We start from the raw sequence: 26,210 nt of genomic DNA, 5'->3' as shown, positions 1-26,210 counted from the left end.
TGATCTTAATATCCAAAGTAGTAAGATGGATGCTGAAAGAATCCCTTGAAAGGGAAAGTTGGGTAACCACTGATATGAAGTGAACCGAAAAACACTAGGTAATCTCAAAGCTAAAGAACAAGGCCTGAATAATCAGAAATAGCCAAAGGCCATGTTGGTGATTATGCTATTATAAAGGCTAGTTCTTTATAGTAGTTATATTTTAATACTTTGGAAATAGATCAAAAGCAGAGGTCATAGTTGAAAGATCAGAGGTGAAGTAACAGGGAAAACATAATAATGAACTTTTACTTTAATCACTTAATACACAAGTTTAAGTCTGATTTTCTTTAAACAAAGGACTATTATTTGAAGAACACCAAAGACCTTGACAAAGAGAAGATTATTTGAAGTTTAAGTTCTAAACTCTTTTAAAAGTTTAAAGTAATGTCAGAGACTCTGTAAAATATACCACCACTGTTGGGTACTCTGCAAAACTGAAATGAGGAGGACCCTTATTTTCAATACCTTTGAAAAGGAGATTCTACCTTTAGAAGAGTTCTCCAGAGTTCATAGGTTGGAAAACTGGCCTATTATAACTAGTTTTGCACCTGAAGTTTTAATAATCCTGAGGATGACATGATGAACTCGATGAACCCTTACAGGCACTTCCACACCTGCATGCCTATGATGTCCTTTCCAAAATAAACCCTTGATGTACCACAAAGATCAGTTTGAAGTATCTGAGAATATCTTTTGGCATGTACTTGGCTAAAATAAATTTCTATCATAGGCTTTATAAATGGGATGAGAATCTGTGCAATTGAATTTGGGGTCACTTGAGGGAGAAATATATATTAATTAATCTATTATGCAAAATATTTCTTAAGTAGTATCTTACTGTTCCAAAGCTGTACATAATGGCTAGAAGTTCATTTCCACTTAAATAATTAGAAAATATCACTGATCTAGGAACTTCTCTTTGGATTATTTAAAATCTCTTGCTTTTCTGAACAGAATATTGAAAAATATTTGATCTCCCAAAAAAGTCCTCGGTTGGATCATTTGCAGACCTAAGGCTAAGCTGTGTTTCAGGTGGAGGTAGGTATACTTTCTCAAAGAGGTATGTAACATGTTTACACAAATATTCCTAGAAAAATCAAACACTTCACACAAGATTGAATGAGGAAAAGGAAATGTTTTATGCTAGTATGTGTAGTGTAATCTCACTGAAAAATTTGTATTCAACCTTATTATTGTCACTTTGTTTAGAGCAACTCTTAAGAGTTGCTTTAAAGATCTCTTACAGCTACTCATAGACAGATACGGCCTTGAGTGTGGTAGTGTGTGTGTATTGTAATTGGAAGCTGCAGCTATATCAGTAAATGGATAAAACATATGCTTCAGACACAGACATTTTTCAGATGTATTATTAGTGAAAAGATACACTATCTAGTATTTACTTGAAAATCATACAATAAAAATGAATGTCCTTAAACGCACTAACATTTAACTGATCCAATTATTTCTCTTACCATTAACAACTGTACATTTAAAATTTTTTCTTGGCACTCTGGGTAAAAAAGATGACCTATATTTGCATAAAGTACAATTTCTCAATTAAAACATGAATACTAAAATTATTAAGAAATGTTTACCAAATCCTTTGTTACATTTTCTAAATCAAAAAATAAGTTTCTAATGAGTGTTTTGGCTCAAATTAATAGGAAGTTAATTTATCTCAAGTCCCTAAGGCTGTTGACCTTTCATACAGCTACACATACAGCAAATCTGAAGTCATAATACAGGCAAATAACAATTAACCATTCTCAAAACTTAACTTCTTGTCTTCCACCTCCCCAAACTACTCCTCCCAGTGCCCCCCATCTCAGAAAATGGCAAGTCCAAACTTACAGTTATGTGTTGCAAAATCTTAGAGTCATACTAGGCTCCTTTATTTTTCTCAGTTCTCCCAACTAGGCTATTAACAAAACAGCTCACCTCTAATTACACAATAGCTCCAGATCTCTGACCACTTCTTACAACCTCAGTTGCTACCAGTTTGCTTCAAGTCATGGCCACCCCTTACCTTATTATAGCAGCTTCCTAACTGGTCTCCCATCTCTGCTATTTGAGTCTCACTTACCTCTGCTGGTGAACTGTGCTTGGATCCCCAACTGATTAAAGTAGCTTCTGGTGTGTCCGTCCATAAGAGGTTGCTTTGGGTCAAAGGGAGCCGACTTTCCCAGGTTATGCCCCCTCCCTGATGATAGCTTGCACACAAAGACAGTAGACAGTGAAAACCTTGGCCCTTTGCCACAATTTGGGATAACTCTGAAAAGATCCAACTCAGCTCTCAGTCTTACAATGGGATTCCTTCTTCTCAGTCCTGCTCTGTCAATCCCATACAGATGTTCTTACCAAGATTATCTCCAATAAACATTCTTCATGTAAATCTTCATTTCAGGATCCTATTCTAGAGAACCCAACCCACAGTGGAACTCCTTTTAAAATTGAAGCCAATCCTCTGAAATTCTGTCACTGCTTTATCAACTAAGTTTATGTAATATTCTAAATCATTTATTATTTCAACAATCTTCATGGCATCTTCACCAGGAGTAGATTCCATTTCAAGAAACCACTTCCTTTGCTCTTCCATAAGTGGCTCCTCCTCTGTTAACATTTTCTTATGAGGTTGCAGCAAATTAGTACATCTTCAGGCTCCCCTTTATAATTCTAGTCCTCTTGCTATTTCTGTCACTTCTGCAATAACTTCCTCCACTGAAGTCTTGAATCCCTCAAAGTCATCCACAAAAGCTGGAATCAATTTTTTCCTAACTCCTGTTGATGTTGAGATTTTGATCTTTTGCCATGAATCACCAATATTCTGAATGGCATCTAGGATGTTGAAGGTTTTCAATTTACTTTGCCCAGCTCCATCAGGAGGAATCACTGTCTTGGCAGCTATAGCTTTACAAGATGTATTTCTTAAATAATAAGACTTGAAAGTTGAAATTACTCCTTTATGCATAGGCTTCAGAATGGATGTTGTGTTCATAGGCATGAAAATAACATTAATCTTGTTGTACATCTCCATCACTCTTGGGTGACCAAGTGCATTGTCAATATTTTGAAAGAAGTCTTTTTTCCTGAGCAGTAGGTCTCAACAATGGGCTTTGAAGATTCAGTAAATCATATTGTAGACAGATGTGCTATTATCCATGCTTTGTTGTTCCATTTATAGAGCATAGGTAGAGTAGATTTAGTACAGTTCTGAAGGGCCCTAGGATTTTCAGAATGGTAAGTGAACAATTAAAGTTACCAGCTCCCTTAGCTCCTAACAAGAGAGTCAGCCTGATCTTTGAAACTTTAAAGCCAGGCATTGACTTCTCCTCTCTACCTATGAAAGTCCTAAAGGGCATTTTCTCCCAATAGAAGGCTGTTTCATCCACACTGAAAATCTGTTGTTTAGTGTAGCCACCTTCATGAATCATCATAGCTACATCTTCTGAATAACTTGTTTCACCTTGTACTTTTAGTTATGGAGACTTCTTTTCTTAAACCTCATGAACTAACCTCTGCTAGCTTCAAACTTTTCTCCTGCAACTTCCTCACTGCTCTCAGCCTTTACAATTAGAGTTTGGACCTTCTCTGGATTGGACTTTGGCTTAAGGGAATGTAGTGAATGTGTTTGATCTTCTATCCAGACCACTAAAACTTCCTCCATATCAGCAAGAAGGCTGTTTTGCTTTACCATTTGTGTGTTCAGTGGAATAGAACTTCTCATTTCCTTCAAGAACTTTTCCTTCACATTCACAACTTGGCTATTTGGCAAAAGAGGCCTAACTTTTGACCTACCTCAGCTTCCAACATGCCTTTCTCACTAAGTTTAATCACTTGCAACTTTTGATTTAACATGAGAGATATGCAACTCTTCCTTTCTTGAACACCTAGAGGCCATTGCAGGGTTATTAATTGGCCTAACTTCAGGGAATAGGGGAGCCTAAGAAGAGAAAGAGACTTGTCAAAACCCATAGAACTTTAAAGCACATAAAGAGTGAACCTTATTATATGCAAACTTTAAAAAATCATTTAAAAAGAATGCAGACTGTGGAAGAATAATCTAACTGGATTGCAAATGTACGAAATAACCTCACTGAAGAGGATAGATGTAAATGGTGCTGACCTAAGTAACTTTGGAAATGAGTGGAGTCTATAAGACTAAAGGCAAAAGAAATTGTACGTAAGAACTGTGCTCTAGCTGATAAAGTTATTGAAACCATTACACATGCATAACTGGAATTGGAAAATTAACCAAATGGATGGCAAATCATAGAGGCCAGGTTTTTCACTGTTGGAATAGGAGATTACAGATAAACAGAGAAAGCAAGCAAGAATGATCCATGTACAAAATGGCTTAAAGACATCAATAAGTTAAGACATTAACTTAATATATATACAAATGGATAGATATAGAAGTATCTATGGACGTGTGCACATACATGGGTTAGCATATACACATATATATTCTTGCTTTTTCAGCTGAAAGGGCCTAGAGCAAAGACATCCCAATAGCAACAAGCATAGCTAGTGCCCAGAACTTAGTTTCTAATATCATATCCCAAAAAAAGGAAGCAGAATTCCTTGAAGAAATGACTGATTCTAGAACCCAGGTAGGAAATAAATGAGATGAGCCTGGGACATCTCTCAGTGCCAGAAAGTAAGAAAAGGTTACGTGCACACACACACACACACACACACACACACACACACACACACACTGATGGGGATATGCAAAAGAGGCAAAGGAGCCAAAGAACAGAGCCCAATGGCCAAAGCTGGAACAATTTGAGCAAGAAAATAAAGTACTATTGAATTATAATTCATATAGGAATTGAGTAAATAAATAAATGAGGGATAATAGGCAAATCTCCCATGCAGAAAAATTCCAAATAGTTCATGTAGACATTCTGCCCTCAAAGAGGTAGGGCATAATTCCCCACTCCTTAAGCCTGGCATGTCCCTAGGCCCTACGATGCTGCTTCTCATGTAGTAAACATTGAGTTAGTATTTGTGCAGTGAAGAATGAATGTTTATTTCATTCCTCAAACTAAAGAGGAAACAGACAAGTACAACTCCCCAAAGAAAGACACTCAAAAGGGAAGAGCCAAGACGGTACGTCCGAACCAGAGAAGCCTCATAATAGTGACAATGTCACCCACTTAAATATTCCAATCATTTAGAAAACAAGTTCTTCATAAAGCAGGGTTATTAATAAGGTTACTAATGCCTCATCAGTTTCTTACAAATACAGAAACATTAAGAGAGAAGATATATGGACGCAAAACAATCTGCAAAGCCCTGGCTCTGGTCATAAAGACTACCAGTTGTGTCTGCACAGACCTTTCTGGAGGAACATAAAATGAAGAAAGTAATATTTTCCATGGGAAAAACACAGGCTTTAGGAAGTGACCAGATTTATTGCTTAACTGTGGATTTGAGGGCAAACAGATTGATGGGAGAACTTGTACATGGAGTTTGTACTGAAGAGAAAAGTAATGACAATATTTATGTTTTACTCCAAATATTTCAATAAATCTATTTCAGATTTTGGCCTCTATCAGGCTTCTTCAAGTTTAAGGCTTAGTTCAACATCTTGCATCAGAATTGAAAAGGGTGGCTGAGAAAAATAGATTCCTGAACTTCACCCCTGACCTACTTAATCAGAATCAGAGAGGAAGAGGTGTGACAATCTGATTTTTAACAAGTTCCCTAGGTGATTTTTATGTAAAATACTGGAGAACTGCTGGCTGTAGTGAGTTGTGATCAGCTGTCTAGCAGAAAACAAAATGCCTGTTTATATCAGACATATAAACTATATCATACGATCAGGATGTAATTCAATGTCCTGGAAGAGATAAATAGCCAAACACCTTCTATAATTTTATGAGCATAGAAAAATAACTTAAAATAATAATAAAGGTTAACTTGAGGTTAATTTCAACTCCCAGATATAACAAAGAGCATTTTACTTTAAATTCACATTGGAACTGAACCACTTTGATAAAAAGCAATTTTTACTAGATCTGACACATAAACCTTAAAATATTTAATTCTAGTTTCAAGTACTTTGAAATTCAACTACAAACTTGAATTAATCCATTCTTTCTTTGTGACCACATGTTTATTCCTTGACAAGTTTAATTCTAATAGCTTAATGGTTTAATTTTAGGGCATAGAGTCAGGTTGAGAAGGAAGTATGAATGAGATGTCTGGGTGCGTTATGATTGAGAATAGCACTCAGGGGACATGGAAAACTGTTCCTAGAAAAAGTTCTAGTTACTCTTGGACATTGTTTCACTTTATGTTTTATATGCTTTTAGTAAGTAATGATATTACAAACAGTACTTTGGACATTAAATTCATAAATGAAGTTTTTCATTCATTTGTGAATCAAAATATGTTTAATTCAGCTTATAAGAATTATTAAATATATTTAATTCATAAAAGCTTATTCTCTGACCATGAAATCATTGAGTCTATTTATAATCGGAGTAGTTGAGGATTCGAGTTTATCTGAAGAGCACAAATTTTGGAGACCTGATTTTTGTTTCTGTTTTTATTTTGAAAACCAATCCCCACACAATTTCTGTAAGTACGTGAGGATGAATATACCTTTCTTCTTCTTTTTTTTTTTATTGAGAGGGTATCTCTCATATTTATTGATCAAATAGTTGTTAACAACAATATAATTCTGTATAGGGGAGTCAATGCTCAATGCACAATGAATATACCTTTCTTAACAAAGACACACTATAAATCATAAGCCCCCAAATCTCAGAGCAATTCATTCAATCATCTATCTGATATTTCAACAGAATATATACATAATCTCCATTTCCATGCTTTTTCTCAGCATTGAACATACTTTTCTCACAGTCAGAAGTATTGAAGTCCGTAAAGAAGTTGTTCAGTGAACAATTTCTCCTAGTCTGGACCTCTGGCTACCCTGGAAGAAAAGCTTCCTGCTTCTTATCAACTCAGTAGAAGGCTTCCACTGGAAAGAAAGCAGAGCTGAGAGCCATACAGATTTTTTTAAAAGCTAGTATTAAGCATTGATTCAATCAGCTTTACAACTTTTTTTTTTGCTAATTAGAAAATTGCAGAGAACATGTAACTATTATCCACCCAGGATAGAGACCAAAGTCTATCTTTAGACTGAAGTGTAAGCTCTTCAAACTGTGGGGGACATGTCTTATTTATTGTTGAATTCAACAATACCTAACATAGCGCCACACAAGCAGCAGAGCTCAATAAATGTTTGTTGATTTTGGGTCATATAGTCCTTTAATAAATCATTATCCTTTCTATCTTCCTTGAAAATAATTTAAAAAGACACTGAAATTCTTTATAAGTAGCCCCCCCCTAACTTTAAAAGACTCTTAGGGAACTTATATAAAATTTGCAAATAAAGAGTTATTTTTGTTTTATGTATTTGCTAACATGACATAAGAGTGATAAGTATTTAATTTCAGAACATTCTTCAGTGAGAAAAATTTATTTTAAAATTAGTCATAATTTGAGTCTAATTTGCTGAGATTGAAATATAGATTTGTAACTTCGATTAAATTCAACATTTCTAAGTGATTAGGTAAATGAAGTAGAAGCTGCAATTTTTGCAAAAGGATTTATGACAAAGGAAAAGATTTTTGACCCAGTTCCTGGAGGTTAAAAGAAATATTGGAATTATTCCAATTATAATATCATGAAGGGAACCTAATTAGTATCTCTTAAATTAGTTGGTAATACTACATAAAAATACTTCAGACAGTGGAAATGCAATAGTAGGTGCAAGCAGAGTATGCAAATATGAACTATAGGTAGCAAACATCTGGAATCAAGTTTATTTGCTCTTTGCAGAAGCACTTCTATCTTTATAAAAATAAAATCTGAACATACAAGCAAGCAGACACCTATCTGAGGCACTAAGAGATAATGAAATTAATAAAAGGAGAACAGTTTAATAATTCAGAGTTTGATAATAAAATTTTAGAAGTTTAATTTGATTTTTCTAAAAACTTGTTCTTTCATGTTAAAATCCTATTGCTTTTTCATTCTTCATTGTGTAAATGTAGCATATTCATATATAGGACTTTGCAGGCATCCATTGTAGATGCAAGCATAAACAACACCATTTTGTAGGACAATTTTGCTGGGCCTCTCAAATTTTCAAGTATACATTACCTTTGTTCCACTTTAAGGCATTCATTAGTTTGCATGTGTGCATAATTATAGATGTGCCAAGAAGTTATCCATTCCAACATAGTTTGTAACACTGAATATCTAGAAATAATATATGCTATATATCCATCTATAGAGATACTATTAAATATCTGATGGGATGGACACAGGTATTTATTTTTATTATTTTATTCTCTACTCTTATCTGGATGTTGAATACTTCGAAATACAAACAATCTTAAAGGGCATAAAGTAATACTATGTTATGATATATTGACTCTCTGGAATGCCATGGTATCCTAAGAGAATGGTATAAATCTATGTGTATTAACTTGAAAACATATTAGTGATAAACTGCAAAGCAAATCACAGAACATGTAGAGTATTATTTATTCACATGAATAGAAAGTTAAGAAAACTTTGTGCATAAAGGAGAAAATAAGGGGCTCTAGTAATGTGTCAACATTTGTCCTAAAACTAATTTGTTTGAGAAATTCAGATGAAAATTTAGAATAAAATAATTGTATTCAGATTTAGAAAATAAAATATATACTATTGCAACTGCTAAGATATGTGGAAATAGTATGAAGATGTGAATTAAAAATTCCATGTTATTACCAAATTATGTTAAAATTACAACATATAGTAATTGTTGATATAAATTGCACACAATGAATCTTTAAGGTGTTGTTTATAAAACTAATAAATGAACCAATGGTTAATAAGCAACCATTAGATATAACTTATTTTGCTTAAGTTTAAAACTTTATTTCAATCAAACATAGTGGACACTAGAAAAGAAAGTCCATTTGTAACTGAGAAGGTATTTAAGTGCAGTTTCAGACATGAGGATAACTTTCAAGCTTGGTTGATTTTTCATACATCTGATTGATAGGTGACAGTTTTAACCTGCATTTTACTTCTCAGGGACCTCCTTAATGGCAGGATCATGTCCTCATCATACACCTGCCTCCACCTGGCTCAGAGTCTGATACACAGAAGCACTCAATACTTAGGTGAATGGATATTTTCCTGTTTTTAGTTGAAATTTGTATCTTCTCATACAAATCAATTTAAAAGGATATTGATCCAAAATCTTATAATATTCCCTTGTAAGTGAACACTGGTCTTAACTTGAAAGTTTTAAATTCTGAGTCCTGAAGTTACATCTCCTTTGGCTAATCCAGGATAAAGGACCTCATCTCATACTAATGATGCTGCTATCCTGTGCTCTATGCTCTGGCCACACTCGCCTTCTTCCCTGTCCCTTGCACATACCAAGCTCCTTACCACAGTAGGGCCATTTCACTTGTTTTCCCTGCTCTCAGATCTCCACATGGCTATTATTTATTCAGGCCTGAACACAAAGTTCACATCCTCAAAGAAATTACCAGCCAATTTAAAGTAGCTCTCTTCACTCCCAGCTCAGCGCTGTCCTTTCCACTCCTCCTTTCTACATCACCCTGTCTTACTACCTTCAAAGCCTTTATCCATTACCTGAAACTACCTTGTTCATTTGTTTCCTTTTGTATTGACTCCTTCACCTTGTCCCTGATTCTCTGCGGAGGTAAGTTCTATAGAAGCAGGGCCGTCCCTGTATAGTTCACCCTTGAATCCTCCATGACCAGAAATAGTACTGTACTCATAGAAGGCATTCAAATTTGAATTTGAATTCAAAGTTGAAGATGCACACAGTAAATATGAAAGAGCAAGGGCATGTCTCCATTAAGCCCCTTCTTGGTTCCTTGAATTGTTCCTGGCATCGTAGACACCTGACATTTCCCAAGGAGGTACCTCAGTTCCTCTAGAATCACTGAACCAACAATCGGACCATAGCATACAATTTCATCAGTTTCCTCGTTCGTAAAACAGTAAACTAATATGCACCTACTTCAGAAGGTTGTCATGAAAATTAAATAAAAGCCACAAATCCATGCTGATATGTGGATTCAGAGGATTCAGTTTTCTCACTCACTGGAAACTGCCTGATTTCAGTGTATACCACAAGAAGGAACCAACAGTACTCCAAACTACAAACCTCTGGATGTGGCTAGTAGAGCCAAAACTGTGCTGCCTGTCGAGAAGTATCCGACAAAACAGGCAGTAAGTTTTCTTTAACACATGATCTCCTGTATACACACCTGGCCTGGTGAACAGTGTTGGCCTTGATTTAAGGAAAGCTGGGGAATCTCCTCAATCAGGAAAACAGAGGTGGTTCATAAAGGATGAGACTGGAAAGCACACAAAACTACTTGAGTAATTCTACTTCCAACTGCAAAAATCGCATTACCTATGCCACAGACTGAGTTTCTACCACCAAATGAAACAACGCATATTGAGCAGTCGATATGATTTTGCCTTTTAAAATAACTAACTGTCCGAGATCATTCAAATGAAAGAATGATCAGATAAGATCTTTTATATCTGCACTGTGTAGGCACATCTGTAACTTTATAGCTAAAAACTATGTCGCAAAAACATTTTGATCTTGGCGATGTCAAATGTGCCATCAAAATGAAGTAGCAAATAGGAAATGGTACTTAGAGGAAAACGGTAGACCAGGTTAAAGAGGTGATTTGGTATCATATGGCCTAGACAAAATGAATGTCAAGATAGTGTATCCTGATAGTGTCTAATAGAAAAAATTGATGCTTGTGCTCTGAAATTCCACAGCCAAAATTGAGTAGTCCATTTTAATTTTCAGAGGAATTTGGTGAACAAATGACTAGATATCCACCAAACCTTGGTACTAATGAAAAATACAGTGCATTCTGAGAATATCAATATATAGTTTGCCTGAAGGTATCCCAAAGGAAACATTCAGTTATTGAGGTTTAAACTACGTTAGCCCCAGAATAATAAAATTCTTGAATTGCAGGCATTTGCAAGAACAGCAAAGGGGTTAAAGACATTTTATATTTTATCAAAGCTCTAAAACTGCTGTGCAGAGTTTTTATGCATTTCATATTTTTTCCTTGCTGCTTCTGCATGCAAAAGCTTTCCCCAGTTCCTCAGAGCATTGCTTCACTGTTTAGACCTTCTTAATTTGCTCTTCAAATAAAATATCCTCAGTCCCACTTCTACCTAGATTCCACAGGTTCACATGGTCACTGAAGGTTGGGTTGTGAGAACTGGGAGCATATCTGGAAGAACAGATAAATTTGTCACAATGTTTCAGTATTGTAGTTAGATGCCAAACTGTTGGAGTTGTTTGTTTCTGTTTTGTTTTGGGAAAATAAGTACTTTTCTTAGCCAAGCAACATGTGGCTTTAATTTTAATCATGAATCTTATTTTGTATAATGACTTAAGAAATGGAAAATTCTTTATTTTTTAAAATGAAGAAAATGTCAAGATACAAATATAAAGGCTAAGACTGGATCTGCAGGAAGAGAAAACTGAACTGAAGACTGGAAAATCAGCAATTCAATTTGGACTAAATCTGGAGGTCAATTCAGAGAATTATTTAATTTGACCCTAGCAGTCCACATTTATTAGTTAATTCTTCAGCATTTGTATTTTTTTCTATTTTTATTGAGGCATAGCTGACATACAATATTTATTAGTTTCAGGTGTACAACATAGTGATTGAACAATTATATATATTACCAAATGCTTACCACAATAAATATTTACCACCTGTCCCCATACAAAGTTATTACAATATGATTGACTATATTCCCTATGCTGTGCTTTTCATCCCCCTGGATTACTGTTTTTTATAACTTGAAGTTTGTACCTCTTAATCACATTCCCCTATTTCACCAGTTTCCCCAACCCTCACCCTTCTGACAATTACCAGTTTGTTCTCTGTATTTATGATTCTATTTCTGCTTTGTTTATTCATTTGTTTTGTTTTCTTAGATTCAACATATATGGCTAGTATAAAAAAGACACGAATAACAAGTGTTGGGGAGGATATGGAGAAAAGGGAACCCCCCTACACCGTTGGGGAGAATGTAAAATGGTGCAGCTACTATGGAAAACAGTTGGAGGTTCCTTAAAAAATTAAAAACAGAAATACCATACAACTCAGTAATTCCACTTCTCAGTATTTACCCAAAGAAAACAAAAACACTAATTTGAAAAGATATATGCACCCCTATGTTTATTGCAGCTTTATTTATAATAGCCAAGATAGGGAAGCAATCCAAGTGTCTGTTGATAGACAAATGGATAAAGGATACACACACACAGGAGTATTACTCAGCCATAAAAAACAAAACAAGAATGAAATCTTGCCATTCATGATGATATAGATGGACCTAGAGGGTATTATGCTAAGTGAAATAAGCCAGACAAAGACAAACAGCATATTTCACTTACATGCAGAATCAATATTTGTTTACTAATCATGAACTAAAGTCTTTCCTAGGGAAATAAACAAATATTTTGGAAATAAATCTGACAAGGTAGTTTAGTATATGCAACATGCTACATTTCCCTTCTTTTACCAAGTTATAAAACTATCTGTAGTCAAAGGGATAACAGAAGTCAAGCATTTGTCAAAAAACTAATTTCACAAGCAATGCTAAATTCAGCACAGTAGTATTCAGAAACAGTATCAATTTAAGAAAATTAATTTTCTTCTAATTAAAAAGTATTTGAGGATACTAACAAATAAATTTTTGTCATCTGCAAATATTTGCTGTAGCATTGGTTATGAGAAAGATCATTTCAAAAGGTGTTTACAAAGTTAGCTTCATAATCATCGTCTAGTAATCACTTACACTCTTATGATCTATCAAGCCACAAACAGAAACAGGATTGCTACATTCAGAATATATCACTAAGAAACAATTTGTTGTAATTTTTGTTGGTGGTGTAGTTCTAAGCCATTTATCCCAATCTCTTACTTTTTCATTCTTATAAAATGTTCCAGTTAGATTGTATTACCAAAATTCTTGACACTTTCAAAACAAAATTTTAATTCATTTTAAGCAAAGAAAAAAAATAGCATATGGCACATTTAGCTATGGACTGTGACCACACACAAAAAAAGAATGTTTTAAGTCCAGAGATTGAGTACAACTATTCCAAGTATTGTTTGCAGTATACTGAACTGGACAGATGATGAGTTGAATGTCAGTCCTTTGTGTTAGTCATTTAGCTTTGACCCAAAGAGTTGAATACATGTAATGATCTGTTCATCAAACATCACTGAAAATGAAAATGCCTCTCCACCTTAGTCCCTTCATGAGACAAAAGGTAGACTAATCTATACTCCAAGATGTCCATTGCAGGAATGTTCTCAGAAAGATTATAGAAGCTTTTTTTATGGACCACAAATTCTTAGAACAATGTCCTCCTACTGCTGGGTTGAAATAGTGAATCTCGGCAAGTGCTCTAAACCTAAGTAGCAGAAAAATATTTGCTATCCTCTGGTATATTTCATCAATAACTCATGATCAGTAAATAGACATGAAGAGTGAACTTCTAAGATATACATCCCTCATGTGAACATGGTGCTGTACTTTGTAACCTATAATAATGAAAAATAGCACAAAATTCCCAGTCCTAACAACTACTACAGTTCATGTGAAAATCTTACTTGACTTTGATTCCATCCACTCTAAGTTAGTAATTATTATTAATGAAACAAAATATGACAATTTCTTTGACATTTTCAAAAAGAAATGCACTAAATACAAAAGAAAATTAAAAATTAATTGACAAGAGACTGTAATTACCATCCAAACATGCAAGCTTTAACAGACTATCCAGTTTCTGAATGATTTCTTTATTGTGCAATAACTTGTTATTTTACTTGGTCCTTTGGGCTACATCAACCCATTTTCTCCCAGGAAAATATATGATAAATTGAAGTTCATCAGTATTATAAGACATCAAGAATGAAAAAATATAAAAATGAAGCCAAAGTAAACTTTAAGATATAAATTCGAATTTGTAAGACAATGTCTACTATTGACATATTAAAAGAGAGAGTATTAAATCTACATTTTTATAGAATATATAAAAGTTAATACTAAAGATATACAACATTTCTTGAGTATTTACTACATTTCATAGTACTAGATGGAATACTATTTGGTTATGAAGTTGTTGCTTCCCACCAAATTCATGAATGTTACCTGGTATATATTGATGGGGTAGCTGTGTGTGGTGGAAAGAACCCGCCTTTGGGAGCAAGCCCATCAGTGCTGGATGTGATGCTTTCTAGCTGTGATAATGGGTAGCTGCTTTGTTCCTAGGAGGTTATTGTGTGGATTAAATAAGACTATATGTGCAAAACACTTGGTTCAGAATTGGCTTTTAGTAATCAAGAGTGGCTCTCTTTTCTGTAATTCTTTCCTTATGATGTATAGATATTTGTTCTATATTTTAGATATTCACAACTGATCAACAGAATTGGTGATTTAGAAGGAGACCTAGTTTTTTGAACACTGCCTTGCATGCCTCAGAGAGTGCCACAATCCATGCATGCACCTGGACATGTCTATCAAAGAAAAATATGTTTTTCAGAGCATGTATGTTTACTCATTAGAGAAATAAAAAGACATGAAGACCAACAGCTACATGTAAGAGAATGAAACTGGATCATTGTTTAACCCCATACACAAAAGTAAATTCGAAATGGATCAAAGACCTAAATGTAAGTCATGAAACCATAAAACTCTTAGAAAAAAACATAGGCAAAAATCTCTTGGACATAAACATGAGCGACTTCTTCATGAACATATCTCCCCAGGCAAGGGAAACAAAAGCAAAAATGAACAAGTGGGACTATATCAAGCTGAAAAGCTTCTGTACAGCAAAGGACACCATCAATAGAACAAAAAGGTACCTTACAGTATGGGAGAATATACTCATAAATGAAAGATCCAATAAAGGGTTGACATCCAAAATATATAAAGAGCTCACGCACCTCAACAAACAAAAAGCAAATAATTCAATTAAAAAATGGGCAGAGGAGCTGAACAGTTCTCCAAAGAAGAAATTCAGATGGCCAACAGACACATGAAAAGATGCTTCACATCGCTAGTCATCAGAGAAATGCAAATTAAAACCACAATGAGATAGCACCTCACACCAGTAAGGATCACCACCATCCAAAAGATAAACAACAACAAATGTTGGCGAGGTTGTAGAGAAAGGGGAACCCTCCTATACTGCTGGTGGGAATGTAAATTAGTTCAGCCATTGTGGAAAGCAATTTGGAGGTTCCTCAAAAAGCTCAAAATAGAAATACCATTTGACCCAGGAATTCCACTTCTAGGAATTTACCCTAAGAATGCAGCAGCCCAGTTTGAAAAAGACAGATGCACCCCTATGTTTATCACAGCACTATTTACAATAGCCAAGAAATGGAAGCAACCTAAGTGTCCCTCAGTAGACGAATGGATAAAGAAGAAGTGGTACATATACACAATGGAATATTATTCAGCCATAAGAAAACAAATCCTACCATTTGCAACAACATGGATGGAACTAGAGGGTATTATGCTCAGTGAAATAAGCCAGGTGGAGAAAGACAAGTACCAAATGATTTCACTCATATGTGGAGTATAAGAACAAAGAAAACTGAAGGAACAAAACAGTAGCAGAATCACCGAACCCAAGAATGACCTAACAGTTACCAAAGGGAAAGGGACTGAGGAGGATGGGTGGGAAGGGGGGGATAAGGGGGTGGGGAAGAAAGGGGGCATTATGATTAGCATGTATAATATGGGGGGAGGCATGGGGAAGGATGTGCAACACAGAGAAGACAAGTAGTGACTCTACAGCATCTTACTATGCTGATGGACAGTGACTGTGAAGGGGTATGTGGGGGGGACTTGGTGAAGGGGGGAGCCTAGTAAACATAATGTTCCTCATGTAATTGTAGATTAATGATACCAAATTTAAAAAATTTTTAAATTTTAAAAATTAAAAAATTAAAAAATCCATGCAAAGCACCTGTACAATATATAGTTGCTGACCAATAAATTATGACTCTTAACAACTAAAAAAGATATGAAGACCAACTTGCTAGTAATTTTTAGAATTGATGCTTTCGTTTCTGTCATTTTAAGTTTTTCTAAACGGTTAACTCATTTATTTTTAAAAACCCTATAAAAATTCAATGAGAAAAACAAAGTATTATGATTTCAATAATATCTAGAAAACATTTTCATCTAATTTAATACTATTTAAAGCTGTTATGATAGTAAGTAAAATGTATTGAACAATTCAGGTGTCTAAACCAAAATCATTTTAGAATTCAATATTTGACATAAAACTCAAATATAAGTAATACTATTACAGAAAGGTAGGTAATGTTTCAACTAAACCAATCTAAAAGCAAGTAACACTCAGATCCAAAAATTCAGTGAACTCTAGGTCGGTCTTATTTATTTACTACAAAAGTCCCTGGCTAGAACACTAAATTCAGAATAACTTTGTGGATGAAATTCTCAGTGTTTGCTTATTTTAAAAAGAAATAATGATAGATTTCTTCTTAACTTTCAGAGCCCCAACCGTTTTTGCCCCAGCAATATTTTTCTAGTCTTTAAAATGCTCTGTGGAATATAGAACAAGGTTAAAGGCAGCACTGTGTCTTTGAGGCCTTCCTTGGGCAAAAGAAGAAATATAAAAATTTTAGTTTTATATATTATGGCCTGAAGGAAAGCTACCAGCCAAAACACCACCTTTAACATGGTTTCTATTTCTGAGTAGTTTATCAACCAACCCTTCCTTTGTTCTTTGGTCTAAAAACTGGTATGGGATTCTCTCTCAGTTATTTTAAATGTATTCTGGCTCTTTGGGCCTCATTAGAGAGTCTCTCAATATGACTAACCTTTTCTCCCCCTCATTGTAAAACAGCAAATGAATTCTTAGTCAAGTTGTGGAAGGAACAGCACAACTGGCTATTTTATATATGTTTGAAATATAAGCATAACTTTTAGGGTATGTGTATTTTCAAACCATTAGCTTAAAAACAGCAGTCTTTCTCATTAAATAATAGGCTTGGTCATACTGATAGAGATACTTATTATTCACAATGTGCCCTAAGCCTGGACTGTGGTTAGAGAGAATGCACAGGCTTCAGTTGGTTTAAAAGTACAAACTTTATGCTTTATGATCTTAACATTCTGCTTCCTACCAGGATCCAAAACAAAATCTGGTTCAAGGGTCAAGATTCTAATGACTAGGAACTTCAGACCCTCAAGGGAGTTTCAAGTTGTTATGCCTTCACTTTTATCACTATTCTATCTATTTTATAGGCTAAAAATAGTTAAAAAGAAAAACAAAAGAATGACTGATTAAGGTTCCATGAAGTTACAGAACATTTCATTTTAGACATGATTTATTTCACTGATTCCATTGTTCTGATTTTGGATTTCTTTGTTTATTTGTTGGTTGGTTGGTTGATTTCATCCAATCCAAATTACCCATCCATTCAGCCCAAATACCCAGAAATATTTCTAAGAAAAACAAATTGGTATTCATTCATTTTCAATATTTGACCCAAGTATTATATTAGCACTTAATACCCCTCGCCAATCTAAATCCTTGGATATGTTCAGAATCCAATGTTAACGTGTTGGCGCACTATCTGAGAAACCACTCATTTTCTCCTAAAATATTCTGTCACTACATATTGGTAACCAGAACTATTTAATTTACTTACAACTAAATGAGTATTAATACCTATGTGTTTGTCTTGAGCATTCCATTTGGACACTATTATTTACGCATTGGCCTGTAACAATTTGGACAAAAATATTAGTTAATATTTTAGAAACCAAGATCACAATCCAAGAGGTACCCAGGCTGTGTCAGTTAGATTCCAGTCAGGAAACAGAAACTACACCAGTTACTATATGAGAAGAGGAAATTTAATATGAAGACCTGTTAAGGATCAACAAATGTCCTGGAATTATTAGATATCCATAGATTAAAAAAAAAACTTTGATGCCTGACACTACATACAAACATTAAAACAAAATGGATCATAGACCTAAATATAAAATCTAAAACTATAAAAATTCTAGAGGAAAATGTTTATGACAATGGTAAGGCAAAGATTTCTTAGGTAAAAAACATGATCCCTACAAGAAAAAACTGATAAACTGGACTTCATCAAAGTTAGACTTCTACTCTTTAAAAGATACATTAAGAGAATGCAAATAAAAGCCACAAACTAGGAGAAAATATTTTCAAAGTATGTATCTGATAAAGGACTTGGATCCAGAATATACAAGTGAAAAATCAAAACTCATTAGTGATAAAAATCAACAATCCAATTTTTTTAAATTGGTAAAAGGTCTGAATAGTCACCTTTATCAAAGAAGATATATGAATGGCAAACAAGTACATGCAAAGGGAAATCTCTAAGATGATAGATCTGTTTATTATCTTGATTGTGATGAGAGTTTAGCTAATCAGTAGGAAACTGCAAAGGAAAACCACAGTGATACTACTACCCGCCTATTACAATGACTAAAATTTAAAAGCCTGCTCATACTAAGTGTTGCTGAGGATGTGGAGCAAAACTCTCATACACCTATGGTGAGAATAAATAATAGTACAACTTTTTAGAAAGCACTAGAAATCTCTTAAAAATTTAAACACACAATTAACCGTATAATCCAGTCATTCTGCTCAGATATTTACCCAAGAGAAATGAAAGCATACGTCCATACAAAGAACTGATACAAATAGTCATGGCAGCTTCATTACAGTTGTCAAAAACTGGAAATAATCCACCATTAAGTGAATGGATGAACAAATTCTGGCATATTCATATACTGCATTACTACTTAGGAATGAAAAGAACTGAACTATCTATGAATTCAACAACATAGATGAATTGCAAGATAATTCTGATGAGTCAAAAAAGCCAGGACAAAAAAATCATATACTGTGTGATCAACTTTATGTAAAATTCAGAGAGTACCTGGGTATATAGGCAATGGGGGAGACAGAGCCAAAAGGGAGAAATTATAAAGGAATATGAGGTAACTGTTTGACATATTGGGTACATTCATTTTCTTGAATGCGATTGTGTCAACACTGCCCAAAGGGGCAAAAAGAGCATGTCTGGAATTTGGGGGATTCTCTGGGCACTTCTTAGGACTTCCATGTCCAGTAGTAAAAGTGAAAAACTATGACTAGAAAAGGGCAGGATTCAGACCCATCACAAATGAATGTTTGGTTTATCCTGGCCGGTAAAGGACTTTGACCAGCTGAGGCCTGGTTGAGGGAAGGCAAAGGTAACAGAAATGTGTAATGGAAGAAGGAATTTATAAGTATCAGCTACGATCTCATGACCAGTTATAGAAATTAAGACAGTATCAGCTCTGCACATTTTCTTCCTTGCTTGTTCTGTACACACACACACACACACACACACACACACACACACACACACCTCCAAGGGGTAATTGTACCCTTTAGTAATTTAGGATTAATCAGTCTAACCTCTTGCATCAGTGGAAGAAAACAAAAATATCCAGGTGACATGCTAATTCAATGGAACCATGTGACTGCGGCTTCCCAGATGGAAATATTCTTTCCTTGGGAAACAAGAATGACTGTTGTCCTTACAGGAATTGATTAGGACACAGACATACACAGAGGAAAGACCATGGTAAGGCACAGGGGGAAGACAGTTATTTACAAGCCAAGCAGAAAGATTTCAAAATAAACCAAACCTGGTGATGTCTTGATTTTGGACTCTAGCCTTCAGGACTGTAAGGAAATAAATTTCTGCTAGGTAAGCCCCCCAGTCTGTGTTAATTTGTTATGACAGCCCTAGCAAACTAATACAATGAACTTCTACCTATATCTCAACTCAGACAAATGAACAGCTTGAAATTGTGCCTACTGGGAGGATTATCCTTCATTAAATACCTCTGTACGTCAAAACAATCTAATTACTACTATGTCTCTGCTAACCATTACACTAAATGTGCCCAACTTAGTTTTGGAAATTGAGTGCTGCCATTTAACTTGCAGAGCTATTCAAGGCTGCAAATGCTCCCCTCATACTGTACTCCTCTAAGCCTCTGTAAAGTGAGTGTTCTCTGGGCTGCCTCAGATGCAATTAGGAATGGTCATGTATGACACATATGATAAATCTACTCTAAAATTCCTACCTCCCAAGCCTTTGGCTTCTACTATTTCAAAGAATTTCTAGTTGCCTCCTTATCATAAATAGGCCACCACTGAGTCTAACTTTCAGTCAACCAAACAACTGCTAGAGTCACTCCAAGCTGCACACACTAATGCATTAAATTTAGAATATTTAGTAAGTACACCCATATCTGTAAATGTGGTCCAACCCAATGTTCTATTACATCCTCTTTGGTCCAACACCCTTAGAATTCACTCCCTCATGTATTTGCCAGATTTCTGCCAATATAAATTAGCAAACTTTTGCAATTCTTTTGGCCTATAAGCTATTTCTTCCTGGGTGAGACTGTACCTTGGAGCCTACTGGGTACTGCAGACCCAGTAACGGGTCTATGAAGAATGGATGGGCTGTCTTGATGAGAATGGGCACTCGTTTACAAGGTAGCTGCTCTGGCTAAGACAATTACAGGGCTTCCAAGAAAGGGAGAGCCAGTCTTCTCCCAGACAAGCTTTTTCAATGGGCAATGCGTCCATTCCAACTTTCAGAGTCTCATTCCTTCCCAAATGCCCTAACTTTCATCATTTGGTGAGTCTGTGAATTCATGTTATAACTTGGTAATCTTCACAATTAAGTTTCATATTTAATTTTCAATAATATTGGTATTGTTGCTACAAGAAATAAGAGATTGCTTTAAGGCTGTCATACAAGCTCTTAGGTTCTCTGACCATGTTATGAACTAAGAGTAAAAAACTTCTCAATTTTCTTTCTTTAAATATTCCAATTCATTCAAAAGAATCCATCCTACATTAAGGTTCTTTTATTGATTAATACAGCCATAATGGTCAAGGGTGGTAACCACTTAGTCTCCCAAGGTACTTCTTTCTGAAGGTACTTTATCACAACTAATTAGACATGATAATTTGATTAATTGTGAAGCTACAAACATCCCATGGATTACTTGTATTTCATATTCTATCGGCACAGAGCTCAGCATTTCATTCACATCCAAGGACATGCTCCAAAGCCCATCTTTGTAAACTAATCCCCAAATCCCATTTTTGTAAAATGTCTTGATAATTATCTACTTTATTTTTACTTTACTTAATATTTATCCAAATTATTTTCTAATCTGCAAAATGTGATTGAAACCAATGATTTTATTGGAAAGGGTGACCAATAATGAGTTTTGAAAGTATTTTCAAATATGATAAACTCTCACATAATCACTAAAAAAGTGTCTTCCTTCATGAGTAAATCTATTCAAGTGATTGGGAACATTTAGGTAATAAATCTAATGCTTATTTGAGACCAACAATTGTATGACGCATCTTAAGGAATTTGTAGGTAGCTAAGCTACAGACTGACTCATTTCTGATTTCATATGTATTAAAGGCACATTACAGATGCTGAACTAAATTCATTAGCAAAAAGAGAATGTTTTCCTTTCAGCTGTGATTTTGCATGAATTCTTTTTGAATGCCCTAAATGTATATCTGTTTCAGAGAAAACAGAAGCATCTATAATCCTTTCCCTAGTTATTACATTACACCAACAAGTTTTTTTTTTTTCCTTCTCCATAATTTCTTATGCAACTTGGGGAGGAGAAAGGGAATTATCTAGAATTCCGTTTTTATTAAATAGTAAGTTGACATGGATCAATACAGGAAAATTTAGTTCTAGAACTACATTTCTTGAGCACAAAGTGAGGTTGCAAGACAGGTGAATGCTTTTTGAATTTAAACAATGTTCATTAGGAAGATAACTCTTACCAGTATGTAAATTTTGTCACCGGAGCTATATATTGGGTAGGTCCACTTGCCTAAAGGTTACAGATGTCATAGTATCAACAAAATATTTCATAGAATATGACTCAAGCATGTAAATAAGTAATGATAAATTGAGTTGCACAGTTTTTTTGGTCTGACTTAATTTCACCATCACTATAGCATAGGTTTAGAATTACTGGTATAGGGCCTGTCTATATTGACTTTAATCAAAAGTTGTACTATTTCTTCAAAGACTTCTTTGAGAAATTATGAGCTGAGAAAACAAATCACAACAGGAATTACTGTATAATAATAATCTTCAGAGTGGACAAGTTTTCTATCGACTGATTCATCATGTGAGATTTGAGAAATTTAATTGAACAATGATTGCAATTAAAATTGAAGGACAATTCTTAGTTAAAATCAATCTCCATTTGTAATACATTTTTCTTTGTAGCATTCACTGTTTACATAATTTTTCTTTGTGATTTGTACATATACTCTAAAATGTTATGTAAAAATTTAATTAAAGTAGGTATTTTGTGAATTATAAGCCTTTCATATATTTAGAAGTGATTTTTAGAGATTCTTGATGGAGTATTATTATTCGGTAGTTAAAATGACAATATATTTCACATTTAAATAATGTCACACATTAAACAGGGTTAAATAACTAAAATAAAAAACAATCTGTGATATCCTTGAAACATATTTTACCTCTATAAGTACTGTTAAAACAATACAAATCAGTCTCATTCTTACAAAGAAATGCTTCTCTAAGAAAATGTTATTTTAAAGACAGAAGACAACTATTATTTATAGGTAACTAACTTTAAAGTTGAGTTAGGATACTCAGAAAATCAAAAAATAAACTTTCTGACATGCTAAAATATTAGATATAAAAGGTTTGCGGCATTACGACAAAAACTAACTTACATTTCAATTATAACTACAGCAAAAATTCAAGAATTAGCAAATGTTTGTAAAACTTTTTAAACTTGGATGTGAACATTTCTACTTGTGGCATTATTACTTCATAAAACTTCTATCATTAGGGTTTAATTGAATCTTATCATTGCCTCTACCGTCACTGTCCCACAGTGAACCAGACCCAACATAAGATTTTGTGCTTCCCAAGCTTTCCCCTACTGATTACCTGAAATTCCAGTTAAAAATCTTCCTAGAGGGGTGTAAAAGATCACGGTGTGAGAAGAGAGACAGAGGCTTCCTCTTAAAACTGGATACAATTAGAAAATTTAATTGGCACAACTAATCCTGAGAGAGCAACAGGAAAGAGAACGGTGTCAGACTGCACACACCTGGAGAAAAGAGCAGACCTCACCGAACGGGGTAACGTACCAGAGCTGCGCTCCGCTGGACCCGAGCCCTTCCCCCACCCCAGCTCACTGGAGGGAGGAAGAGAAATGGAGCAGGGAGGTAGGGAAGGCTTGGGACTGCTGAATACCTAGCTCCGAAGATCTGCGCTGGGAGCACAAATCTACATCTCATGGTGCTTTCATGAGACTCGCATGACTACCGGGTTGGAAAGTTAATACAGGCAGAGTTCCTGGGGACACTGGGATTCTGGCTGCTTGTGGAAAGCAGGGATCCATATCTGGCTGCTCTGGGGCAAAAGCTTATATCTGTGTGCTTGGCGCACTAGTTCAGACAGTGGAGACAGGCACAGCAGCCAGGAGGCGGGGGAACAGCTCTTTCCTCCTCCCAGGTACCAGTACCGCTCCCCTGCAACCTCCGATATTGCTTCAGGGGCTGAGCAGTTCCAGAAACTACAGCTTTTGGACACTAGAGGGCGCCATATACAAACATGAAATGCCAAAGGAACCTTGTCCAGAGTAAAATTATTAATACAAATCCTGAGAAAGATTTAAATGATATGGACCTTGTGACTCTTCCTGAAAGGGAGTTCAAAATAAAAATCATCAACATTCTAATGGAGGTATGGAACAACATCCAAGAACTCAGGAATGAATTCAGGTCGGAGATCCAATTGTTGAAGAGCACGATGGAGAGCATTAAAAGCAGGTTGGATATGGTGGAGGAGACAATAAATGAAATAGAAACTAGAGAAGAGGAATACAAAGAAGCTGAGGAACAGAGAGAATAAAGGATCTCTAAAAATGAAAGAATATTGAGAGAATTGTGTGACCAATCCGAGCAGAACAATATTTGCATTATAGGGATACCAGAAGAAGAAGAGAGAGAGAAAGGGATAGAAAGTGTCTTTGAGGAGGTAGTTGATGAAAACTTCCCCAATCTGGGGAAGGACATAGTCTCTCAGGCCATGGAGATCCACAGATCTCCCAACACAAGAGACCCAAGGAAGACAACACCAAGACACATAGTAATTAAAATGGGAAAGATGAAGGATAAAGAGAGACTGTTAAAAGCAGCCAGAGGCAGAAATAAGATCATATACAAAGGAAAGCCCATCAGGCTAACATCAGACTTCTCAGCAGAAACCTTATAGCCCAGAAGGGAGTGGCATGATGTATTTAATGCCATGAAGCAGAAGGGCCTGAAACCAAGATTACTTTATCCGGCAAGATTATCATTTAAATTTGAAGGGGGGATTAAACAATTTCCAGATAAACAAAAGCTGAGAGAGTTTACCTCCCACAAACCATCTCTGCAGTCTATTTTGGAGGGACTGCTATAGGTGGAAGTGTTCCTAGGGTTGGATAGCTGTCACCAGAGGTAGTAAAACCATGGTAGGGAGGGTGGAGCAGCTGATTGCGAGGCAAATGCAAAATTAAATTGACTAGCCCCAAAGTCAATCAAGGGATAGACAAAAAGTACAGAATTTGATACCTAATATATAAAGAAGGAAGAAGGAAGAAAAAGGAGGAGAAATAAAAAAGAACCTTTAGATTGTGTTTGTAACAGCATACTAACTGAGTTAAGTTAGACTCTTAGATAGTAAGGAAAGTAACCTGGAACCTTTGGTAACCATGAACCTAAAGCCTGAAATGGCAATAAGTACATACCTATTGATAATCACCCTAAATGTAAATGGACTGAATGCACCAATCAAAAGACATAGAGTCACTGAATGGATAAAAAAACACGACCTATCTATATGCTGCTTACAAGAGACTCACCTCAAACCCAAAGACATGCACAGACTAAAAGTCAAGGGATGGAAAAAAATATTTCATGCAAACAATAGGGAGAAAAAAGCAGGTGTTACAGTACTAGTATCAGACAAAATAGACTTCAAAACAAAGAAAGTAACAAGAGATAAAGAAGGGCATTACATAATGATACAGGGCTCAGTCCAACAAGAGGATATAACCATTATAAATATATATGCACCCAACACAGGAGCACTAGCATATGTGAAACAAACACTAACAGAACTAAAGGAGGAAATAGAATGCAATGCATTCATTTTAGGAGACTTCAACATGCCGTTCACTCCAAAGGACAGATCCACCATACAGAAAATAAGTAAGGACACTAGAACAGATGGACCTAAAAGACATCTATAGAACTCTACACCCAAAAGCAACAGGATACACATTCTTCTCAAGTGCACATGGAACATTCTACAGAATAGACCACATACTAGGCCACAAAAAGAGCCTCAGTAAATTCAGAAAGATTGAAATCCTACCAACCAACTTTTCAGACCACAAAGGTATAAAACTAGAAATAAATTATACAAAGAAAGCAAAAAGGCTCACAAACACATGGAGGCTTAACAACACGCTTCTAAATAGTCATTGGATCAATGACCAAATTAAAATGGAGATCTAGCAATATATGGAAATAAAAGACAACAACAACACAAAGCCCCAACTTCTGTGGGACACAGCAAAAGCAGTCTTAAGAGGAAAGCATATAGCAATCCAGGCATATTTAAAGAAGGAAGAACAAACCCAAATGAATAGTCTAATGTCACAATTATCAAAATTGGAAAAAGAAGAACAAATGAGGTCTAAAGTCAGCAGACAGAGGGACATAAGAAAGAGACGAGAAGAAATAAACAAAATTGAGAAGAATAAAACCACATAAAAAATCAATGAAACCAAGAGCTGGTTCTTTGAGAAAATAAACAAAATAGATAAGCCTCTAGCCAGACTTATTAAGAGAAAAAGAAAATCAACACACATCAACAGAATCAGAA

General features: G+C 35.2%; 1 pseudogene; it reads right to left on the bottom strand.

The window, feature by feature from the left end:
- Positions 1–2,455: 2,455 nt before the first annotated feature.
- LOC118932251 (tigger transposable element-derived protein 1-like) overlaps positions 2,456–26,210 on the bottom strand; it is a 40,571-nt pseudogene continuing 16,816 nt past the window's right edge.

The sequence above is a fragment of the Manis pentadactyla genome, chromosome 2 (genome assembly GCF_030020395.1).
Source record: "Manis pentadactyla isolate mManPen7 chromosome 2, mManPen7.hap1, whole genome shotgun sequence".
Lineage (NCBI taxonomy): Eukaryota > Metazoa > Chordata > Mammalia > Pholidota > Manidae > Manis > Manis pentadactyla.
This window is presented reverse-complemented; position numbering and strand designations above follow the sequence as displayed.